Genomic DNA, 10,633 nt, shown 5'->3' on the forward strand with positions numbered 1-10,633 from the left:
GCTTTATGCAAATCAGCTCTGACCCTGTTGCCCCATGGGAACAGTCCAGTCCGAACTACAACAGCCATATCTTTCCCAGACCGGAATCAAGCATCCGAGGACCGGACCGGTTTCGAGGTAACACCTCTCTTCAGCCCGGCTAGCTTGACTCCAAGTGGTGTGGAGTGCCTGGGACCCACGTCTGGGCATCCCCAGCGCACTTAGGGCGGCAATTGCAAAAAACAACAAGTGATGGACTGAATGTGGATCAATGTCACACACTCCCCCAGTCAAAAGATCTGGGCCCAAATCCATCGTTTTTTTGCACTCCACACCACCCTGGGTCAGATAATGGCTTTATGCAAATCAGCTCTGACCCTGTTGCCCCATGGGAACAGTCCAGTCCGAACTACAACAGCCATATCTTTCCCAGACCGGAATCAAGCATCCGAGGACCGGACCGGTTTCGAGGTAACACCTCTCTTCAGCCCGGCTAGCTTGACTCCAAGTGGTGTGGAGTGCCTGGGACCCACGTCTGGGCATCCCCAGCGCACTTAGGGCGGCAATTGCAAAAAACAACAAGTGATGGACTGAAAAAAAAAAAAAAACGATGGATTTGGGCCCAGATCTTTTGACTGGGGGAGTGTGTGACATTGATCCACATTCAGTCCATCACTTGTTGTTTTTTGCAATTGCCGCCCTAAGTGCGCTGGGGATGCCCAGACGTGGGTCCCAGGCACTCCACACCACTTGGAGTCAAGCTAGCCGGGCTGAAGAGAGGTGTTACCTCGAAACCGGTCCGGTCCTCGGATGCTTGATTCCGGTCTGGGAAAGATATGGCTGTTGTAGTTCGGACTGGACTGTTCCCATGGGGCAACAGGGTCAGAGCTGATTTGCATAAAGCCATTATCTGACCCAGGGTGGTGTGGAGTGCAAAAAAACGATGGATTTGGGCCCAGATCTTTTGACTGGGGGAGTGTGTGACATTGATCCACATTCAGTCCATCACTTGTTGTTTTTTGCAATTTATCTGCAGACGCAGCAGAAATGCTTTCTCTGGGTGTGGGAACTGAAACCCCCACTGAGGTGATAGAAGCAACAGAGCAGACAGACCCTCCTGTGGGACAGCATTATGAAGGGTCAGTCCTGGAACAGTACAGGGAGCAGCAAGTTAGGATTCAAGTGAACCTGTGGGCCCAGACCTAAAATGGCACAGATTGGGAATGAGGTGCATTTTAGGGACTCAGTCCTGGGATAGCACAGGGAGCTAAAGGTAAGGAATGAGGTACATTTTAGGGACTCAGTCCTGGGATAGCACAGGGAGCTAAAGGTAAGGAATGAGGTGCATTTTAGGGACTCAGTCTTGGGATAGCACAGGGAGCTAAAGGTAAGGAATGAGGTACATTTTAGGGACTCAGTCCTGGGATAGCACAGGGAGCTAAAGGTAAGGAATGAGGTACATTTTAGGGACTCAGTCCTGGGATAGCACAGGGAGCTAAAGGTAAGGAATGAGGTGCATTTTAGGGACTCAGTCCTGGGATAGCACAGGGAGCTAAAGGTAAGGAATGAGGTGCATTTTAGGGACTCAGTCTTGGGATAGCACAGGGAGCTAAAGGTAAGGAATGAGGTACATTTTAGGGACTCAGTCCTGGGATAGCACAGGGAGCTAAAGGTAAGGAAAGAGGAACATTTTAGGGACTCAGTCCTGGAATAGCACAGGGAGCTAAAGGTAAGGAATGAGGTACATTTTAGGGTCTCAGTCCTGGGATAGCACAGGAAACTAAAGGTAAGGAAAGAGGAACATTTTAGGGACTCAGTCCTGGGATAGCACAGTGAGCTAAAGGTAAGGAATGAGGTACATTTTGGGGACTCAGTCCTGGGATAGCACAGGGAGCTAAAGGTAAGGAATGAGGTACATTTTAGGGACTCAGTCCTGGGATAGCACAGGGAGCTAAAGGTAAGGAATGAGGTACATTCCAGAGTCTGAGTCCTGGAATAGCACAGGGAGCTACCGGTCAGAAATGAGGTACATTCCAGGGTCTGAGTCCTGGAATAGCACAGGAAGCTCCCGGTCAGGAATGAGGTACATTTTAGGGACTCAGTCCTGGGATAGCACAGGGATCTACCGGTCAGAAATGAGGTACATTCCAGGGTCTGATTCCTCGAATAGCACAGGGATCTTCAGGTCAGGAAAGAGGTACATTTTAGGGACTCAGTCCTGGGATAGCACAGGGAGCTAAAGGTAAGGAATGAGGTACATTCCAGAGTCTGAGTCTTCGAATAGCACAGGGAGCTACCGGTCAGAAATGAGGTACATTCCAGGGTCTGAGTCCTGGAATAGCACAGGGAGCTACCGGTCAGGAATGAGGTACATTCCAGGGTCTGAGTCCTGGAATAGCACAGGGAGCTACCGGTCAGAAATGAGGTACATTTTAGGGTCTCAGTCCTGGAATAGCACAGGGAGCTACCAGTTAGAAATGAGGTACATATCAGGGTCTGAGTCCTGGAATAGCACAGCGTCCTGACAGTTTTTGGTTCTGAGGGTGCTTCTCGTAAGGGGGGGAGAGCCTCGCCCGAGACCTCTGGTCAGCCTGAGGGTGCAGACCCTGGGTTGGAGGACCAGAATCAGGGTGTCCCCCCTGACCTGGGGAAGGGGTGACTGCCTACAGTGCCCCTACCAGTTTGTCTTCTTGGGTTCCGCTCCAGGCGGGAGGGTACCGAGCCCCATGGAGGAGGACCGGGTGTGGGAGAGCCCACCCCAGTCCCTTGTTCAGCCTCAGGGTACAGACCCTGGACTGAGGTATCAGTTGCAGGATAGCCCCCCTGAACTGGTGGGTGAATTGTGCAGGCCACCTGCCACAGGTGCCCTGACAATTCTGGAAGGGGGTACCGCTCCAGGTGAGAGGGTACAGAGCCCCAGTGAGAAGGAGAGGGTGTGAGGGAGCCCACCCCCACCTCCTGTCCAGCCGCAGGGTACAGACCCTGGGCTGGTGGGGCAATGTCAGGATGCCATTCCTGACTTGGCAGGGGGGAGAGTAGAGAAAGGGGGCTAGGCACCTCGGGCTACCGCCCCCCACTCTCTGACACCACAACGGTTGGAGTGGCCCGAAAGGCATAATGCCTGGCTCTCATCGGCAGCTGTCAGTGGCCACAGTGGCAGGCAGTCCGGAGGGACAGAGTTGCCCCTGGGAGGGGAAAATAAGTCACACAAAGGATTGGGCCACACCCTTGTGTTGGCCTTGTGGGTACTGTCTGTCGGGACACATCTGTGAGCAAAGTAAGTTTAGGTGCTGCACAGATGGGGTACGCAGGTGAGAAGGATTCCCCATGGGTCCGCCTAGTGGGCCCTGAGAGTATGGATAGAGGGTTCCAACTAGGTTCAGGAAGGTGTAGAACGGGAAGGAAACCCTGCTGTTGCGGGCCAGGTTCCGTGTTCTATCGCCCCAAGCAGGGAAGCCCACCGAGGTATGGATTGGTCTCCCCTGGACGGGGGTTGTGTTGGAAATGGCCCTTTTTGCAGGGTTATCCCCAAACTTTTTACTTTTTCCTCCTATTTTTTCCTGACCTGTGTGTGTTGGTTTTATGACTCTGGGCACTTTACCACTGCTAATCAGTGCTAAAGCGCATATGCTCTCTGTATAAATTGTGCTATGGATTGGTGTTTCCATGATTGGATATTTGATTTACCTATTAGCCACTAGTAAAGTGCACTGCATGAAGGTGATTTTTACATTCTGCGTTTGAAAACACCACTTTTAGAAAGTGGCTATTTTCTTGCTCAGTCATCCCGTGTGCCTCTGCTGGAATGTGGATTTCCTGTCTGGGTTTTGGATGACAGAAGGCTGGGGGGGCCGGAGGGGCTCCAGATGGACTAGGTAGGTCAGGAAAGGGCTAAATAGACCTAGGTTACGATGGGGGAAGAGGGAGGAGATTGCCTTGCACCTCAAAGGGCCTGGTCTGCCTCTGACAATGCCATCTCCACCTCCTGCCAGGAATTCACACCAGAGAAGGCCCAACTGGTTCTGGCCGGACATCGACACCCTCTGCCTGGCAGATTAAAGGATTTTTGTGTACAAGTACTGGGTCCCAGACCCCTGAACTGAAGGCAAGGGACGCTGGAGGCGGACTTCCGCATTTGGTAAGCTTATTTAAGCTGCCAGGCTGCTGCTCAGGTTAGATCTTGGACCTGCGCGCTTGAAACTGCTGTGGCATTTTTATCGTGCTTGCTTTTAAAATTTACTCGCGCCGCTGGCATTACGCTATAGAACTATTAAAGGGCTCAGTTAATCGCGCTGCTATTCTTACTGTCTTATGGTCGGATTCTTAGGCCGGGGAACTAGCTCAGGCTCACCTGCATATTAATTGTATTTTCACCCGCATTTGGCGGGATACAGATAGTCTAGCGGGTCCGACCGCCATCTTGGGTTGGGGCAAAGGCTAGGAGCACTCCGGGCGCCATCTTGCTGAAGGCAAGGGACGCTGGAGGCGAACTTCCGCATTTGGTAAGCTTATTTAAGCTGCCAGGCTGCTGCTCAGGTTAGATCTTGGACCTGCGCGCTTGAAACTGCTGTGGTATTTTTATCGTGCTTGCTTTTAAAATTTACTCGCGCCGCTGGCATTACGCTATAGAGCTATTAAAGGGCTCAGTTAATCGCGCTGCTATTCTTACTATCTTATGGTCGGATTCTTAGGCCGGGGAACTAGCTCAGGCTCACCTGCATATTAATTGTATTTTCACCCGCATTTGGCGGGATACAGATAGTCTAGCGGGTCCGACCGCCATCTTGGGTTGGGGCAAAGGCTAGGAGCACTCCGGGCGCCATCTTGCTGAAGGCAAGGGACGCTGGAGGCGGACTTCCGCTCGGTCTAATACCTCATAAGGATGGAAGACCAAGCGCGCAGCGGTCACGTGCAGCGGGCGCGACGTAGGCGCGCCGGAGGTGCGCCAGAGGTAAGCCCGTTTGCGCCCGTTCGCGCAACGGGCACGCTTAGGGCCGCTACCTCTGGCTATCCGCACTCTCCCCGCCTAGTCTATTCTCGGACGGACCTGCTGGAACTAAGACCGTCCCAGGTTCCCCTGACTCAGAGGGCCACCGTTCTATCTCCGTCCCAATCTCTGTCTTGTGGGCTGCTTAACGTTCGGTCGCTCTGCAAGCACTATACGGAGATTGCTTTCCTGATCGACTCTTCAGGGCTGGACGTGCTGTTCCTAACCGAAACTTGGACTTGAGAGGACTGTTTAGTTGAACTGGGATTGGCTTGTCCCCCAGGTTTTAAAATCATTCACACCCCTCGGCCGAAGAACCGCGGTGGTGGAATCGGTATTATCTACCGAGAAAAGCTGGGTCTTTTCCAGCTTAAAATCGGCGCTGTATCGGGCTTTGAATTGATGGGGTTCTCCATTAAAGATCTGGAGAGAACATTGATTACGGGTGTGCTGTGTTATCGGCCACCGGGCTCGGCTCCCTCTCTATCAGAGTTCCTTGACCTAGTTTACGATTTATCTAACACCCACTCGAAGCTGTTAGTCCTGGGGGACTTCAACTTATGGCAGGGGGGTCCATCAGATGGGGCGTTTACGTCACTTTGCCAAGCTCTTGCTGATATCCAACTGCAGCAACTGGTCCGCTCGGCGACTCATAGGGGAGGCCATGTTTTGGACTTGATTTTCGCTGACGGTCAATCAGCAGTGATTAACGACATCTTATGTCAATGCTGGACCGATCATGCGCTCGTGGCTTTCTCCCTCTGCCTAGGGGATCATTCCTCTGAAGGCGCCGGGGTAGGACTTTCGAAACTGGGTAGACCTTGGTCCCGACTATTCAGCTCATCTCCACTGCCCTCTCTAATACCTGATAACTTTCGTTTGAGTAAATCGGTGGAGGAAAGCTATTCCATTCTGTGCCGGTCCATTACTGACACGCTTGACAAGGTGGTGCCCCTCCGTAAATCTAGAGGGAGAGTGAGCCGGGCTTTTCCCTGGTACACGGAAGAGCTACGACAGTTGAAGTTGAGCTGTAAACGTGCTGAGAGAGCGTGGAGGAAGCACTACTCCACCTCGGCAAAAGCTTCGTTCAAGCTCGCACTGCAAGGCTATAAGGCACAGATTAAGCTGGCCAAGGTGGCCTTCCTGGAAGTTTCCTTAAATCAGGCGCCTAATAAATCCCAAGCCTTGTTCAAAATTGTCAGGGACTTGTCCCACCCTGCTTGCGTGGCTAATTCGGTCCGTGCGTCGCAGGCGTTGTGCGACTCATTGGCGGATGCTTTTGAGGAGAAGACTGCTAAGATCCTAGAGGGCCTAAAAAACACCCTGCCTGCCGTTCTCGGTTTGGGACCTCAGCCTACTGCTTCCAGCCTTGGCTTGGGAGCTCCGACTGAGTCACCCAGTCGACCTCGGCCGACTGTCTCTGCTCTCCTTTTAGGAGCGTCTGGTGCGGGAGCTCCGGTTGGCCTGCCCAGTCGACCCCGGACTGATGCCTTTGGCCTTAGTTTGGGAGCTCCGGGCAGCTCACCCAGTCAACCCCAGCCGACCGACTCGGCTCGCATAGCGGGAGCCTCTGGTGTGGGAGCTCCGGTTGGCCTGCTCAGTCGACCTCAGATGGGTGCCTTTGACCCTAGTCTGGGAGCCCCGGGCAGTTCACCCAGTCGACCCCAGCCGAGCGCCCCTATCCTCTGCCTGGGAGCTCCGGATACTCCCTCCAGTCGACCCCAACTAAGGTCTTTCCCTTCCCCCTCTTTTGAGGAATTCTGTAGTGTGGCACATACGGTGTCCTCTGGCTCTCCGCTTGACCCACTGCCTCCCAAATTTTGGAAGGCTTTTCACGTAGAACTTTTTCAGCCTCTGTTCTCGATCTGTCTCCAGTCCTTGGAGTTGGTATCTGTGCCAGAGTGCTGGAAGTTAGCAGTAGTGTCACCTCTGCTTAAGAAGCCAACTTTGGACCCGGCCTGTCTTTCCAACTACAGGCCAATTTCCCTGCTCCCTTTTCCTATTAAGATTCTGGAAAAATGGGTGACTCGCTCACTCTCAGGTTTCCTGGAGAACATCGGTTGGTTCGATGAGGCCCAGTTTGGCTTCCGCCCCGGACACGGGACGGAGTCCGCGCTGGTAACCGTATTGGACAATCTTCGTTCGCGTGTCGACAGTGGTCGAGCAGCCCTTTTAGTGCTGCTCGACATGTCGGCCGCGTTCGACACGGTTTGCCATCGGACCCTTGTCAGGAGACTGGAGGAGTGCGGGGTCATTGAGGGCGCTAGGGACTGGCTGATATCCTATCTTGGCGGCCGGCAACAGTTGGTTTCACTCCCCCCATTCTGCTCTGAGCCAAGGAGTGTAGGACAGGGGGTTCCACAGGGCTCGGCCATCAGCCCTATACTTTTTAACCAGTACCTCCGCCCCCTAGTCCAGCTAATAAAATCTTTTGGTGTCTCGGCTTTTAATTACGCCGACGACACCCAGCTGGTCTTTTCTCTGGAAGGGAACAATGCGGTTTCGCTGGATACCTTTGCCACAGCGGACTGGTTACGAGCTAACTCCTTACAATTTAATAGCTCCAAGACGGAGGTGCTCCACTGGTTCATAGACCGGATTCCGCGGGCACTTCCAGAGAATTTTTGGCCTAACACCTTCCTCGAGCCAGTGTTGGTGGCGGAATCAGCTCGTAACTTGGGGGTGATCTTCGGCCCAAACCTACAACTCGACATGCACGTCAACAAAACCACCTCGACGTGCATGATGCTGCTGCGCATGCTGCGCAAAGTTCTGCCCCTTCTCCCCGCTCAAGCCAGGCCGGAAGTAGTTCGTGGTACCATACTAAGTCGTCTCGACTACTGCAATGGGCTACTTCTGGAGGCCCCAAAAATCTGACGGGGAAGCTACAACGGGTGCAGAACATGGCCGCCAAGTTGGCTCTCTCCCGCCCTAGGTCTAGCTCTTCCACTCTAGCTCTAAGAGACCTACACTGGCTCCCGGTACACTTGCGGGTACAGTATAAAGCTGCGTGTCTGGTGTTTAAAGCTGTACATCAACAGGGTCCTATTCCTTTGCAAAATATGTTCGCGTGGTACTCTGCTTCGCGGCCCCTCCGATCCTCTTCGGCGCATCTACTTGTAGTCCCGAGGTTCCCGAGAGTGAGGATGGGTGGCCGCTCCTTCAGCGTGGCAGCGGCCAAACTCTGGAATTCCCTGCCACTATCTCTGAGAAGCCACAGGGACTATTTTCCGTTCAGGAAAGCGTTAAAAACGCATCTGTTTCCAAAAACTGCTTGAGCGGATAAAGTGTAATTGCTCCTAGATCAAAGCGCCAGGATGCCCTCTGGGTGACAGGACTGCGCTCTATAAATACACAAAATAAATAAATAATAAATAAGTCATCTGGATCAAGAAGACTGCCAAGAAGGAGAGCCGGAGAATCTGCGAAAAAAAATGACTGCTTTGCTGGGCTGACCTGCAGTGGCTGCTTCTGTCTTGGGCAGTGAAAGGCCTGGACTTTCTGCAACCTAATTTGTGGGTCTCTCCAAGGGCTTGAGGTAGAGCTTGCCCCCTGTTCACGAAGTCTCAGGAACAGCGAAGACTTCAAGTTCTTCTTCCTGCAGCACTGTCGACTGAGTGTTTTGTGCTGCAACGCGAAAAACATCAACTCAACGGCGCCACTGCTGACTCCGTGTCCTGAAGGCACCGCAGAGGGCACCGCAACCCTAGTCTCACCGACGACGCCTGTTGACGCCGCCACTGAGCTGCTGCTTGCACCGCGACCTAGGGCACCGCACTCCGCACCGCCTCGCTTCAAGCCGAAGCTTAAGCACAACAGAGGGCACCACCGCACCGCAACCCTGGTCTTTTCGACGGCACCTGTTGACACCGCCACTGAGCCACTGCTTGCACTGCGACCTGTGGGCACCGCACTCCGCACCGCTTCATGCGGAAACTTTGGCCCGCAGAGAGCACCGCCGCACCGCGACCCTGGTCTCACAGACGCCTGTTGACAATGCTGCTGCTTGCACCGTGACCTGCTAGCACCGTGAAGAGCACCGTCTCCATCTCGCTCCGTGACCCTGGTCTCACTGACGCCGCCACCGAGCCGATGCTCGCACTGTGACCTGGGGGCAACACACCGCTGTGCTTCACACCGCAGCATCCGACGCCTGTTGGCTCCAGCGCTCCCGATCTCATCAGAAAGGAGCTCGACCTGCAACGTGAGTGACTTCAAGGGCCCCATCGCCCTGTATCTCTGAAAGGTACTGTTTGCGGGTCTTTCCGACACCGTAGTTGGCCTGCGACCCGGTGGTCAGCCAGAACTGTTTTTAGATTGTGTGATTAATCCTTTGGATTTCACTGGTTGTACCTGTAAGAGTGAGACATAAGACAAAAGCAAAAAAAAAACTTTCACAAACCATCATTCACAGGGTAATATGTGCAAAAAGAGATGGGAGGAATGTCGCCTTCCCATCTCAATCACATATTTATATGTAAGAGTATAATTAATAATTGCACTCACCCAAAGTTCATGGACAAGCGGCCAAACCTCAACCTGGCGGCAGCTCAGGGAAGGGGGCCCCGCTCTGAAAGAAATGGATCATGTCTCAAGCACACCCATCATTATGCTGACACTGCTCCTAAAGTTAAAAATATTTTACATAGGTCAGAGACCTCATGTAGAACTGAGCACCCATAGGGGTAATTTTATGTATAGTATATGTAAAGCACTTTCGATGGAGACAGACTAATATTTTCATAACGGTTTAGCGTGTTGAATGTGCATCACAATGCACAGAGCGTAGGCTTCACGCTACTGAAAGCTAAGTGTGAGGATTAAAGTATAATCGAGCCTCCAACACACTTAGTCAATTTCATAACATCTCTGAGAGGCAGCATTGAGTCCTCATCGGGCGTCACTCAGATTAAACCCTTTGGTAAAATTTAAAAACCGTTTCTATAGCAAAGCTATAAAACAACGATGAGAATAACTGATCCATTCACTGCAAATATATTTAGAGTGTAAATCCATTGCGCTTATTCGAACACCAAGAAAATGGCTTCTACATTCGTTACAAGCACTACTTACACATTGCATGTAGCTGGGCTTAACGTTCCTGACGTTTTAATTAAGGTGCAGGAAAGTAAAACAATTTTGCGTTTACTGCAAAAGTGCATCAACTGAGAGGTCATACACAACTATGTGCTCTCAACAACTTAGAGATGGTCATACACAACTATGCGCATCCGTCATACTAAGCAAAGTCGGTAAGCCTGTTGAGCAACCGAGAGAAAAGTTGATTTAATTGCTATAAAATGTGGAAGATTTAAGTCCATTACGTTTAATGCAACTCACAAAGAATAGCTCTTATGTGTATAGAAACAGGCTACTTCCGTATCACATATGTCGAGGTTCAATGATCCCTACGCTTTAAAAAAGACCAGGGGGAAGACTCTAAACAGCTAACAGAACCCCTGACCGTGTGTGCTCCCAGCCAGCTTACCTGTCCGTCGGTACCCCGTCACGGTGCTATGAACTGCGACCGGAGGTACTGACAGCAGGCCCAAACCTTGGTATAAGTAATGCTCTTGTTCCTGCGCTGCTGGATGGTCGAAGTGGCCGCACATTTGTACAACGTTACCAGAGAGTGTCGCTGGTGGTGCCTGCGGGCCTTGGTAGTAT

The sequence above is a fragment of the Lissotriton helveticus genome, chromosome 6, assembly GCF_964261635.1.
Source record: "Lissotriton helveticus chromosome 6, aLisHel1.1, whole genome shotgun sequence".
NCBI lineage: Eukaryota > Metazoa > Chordata > Amphibia > Caudata > Salamandridae > Lissotriton > Lissotriton helveticus.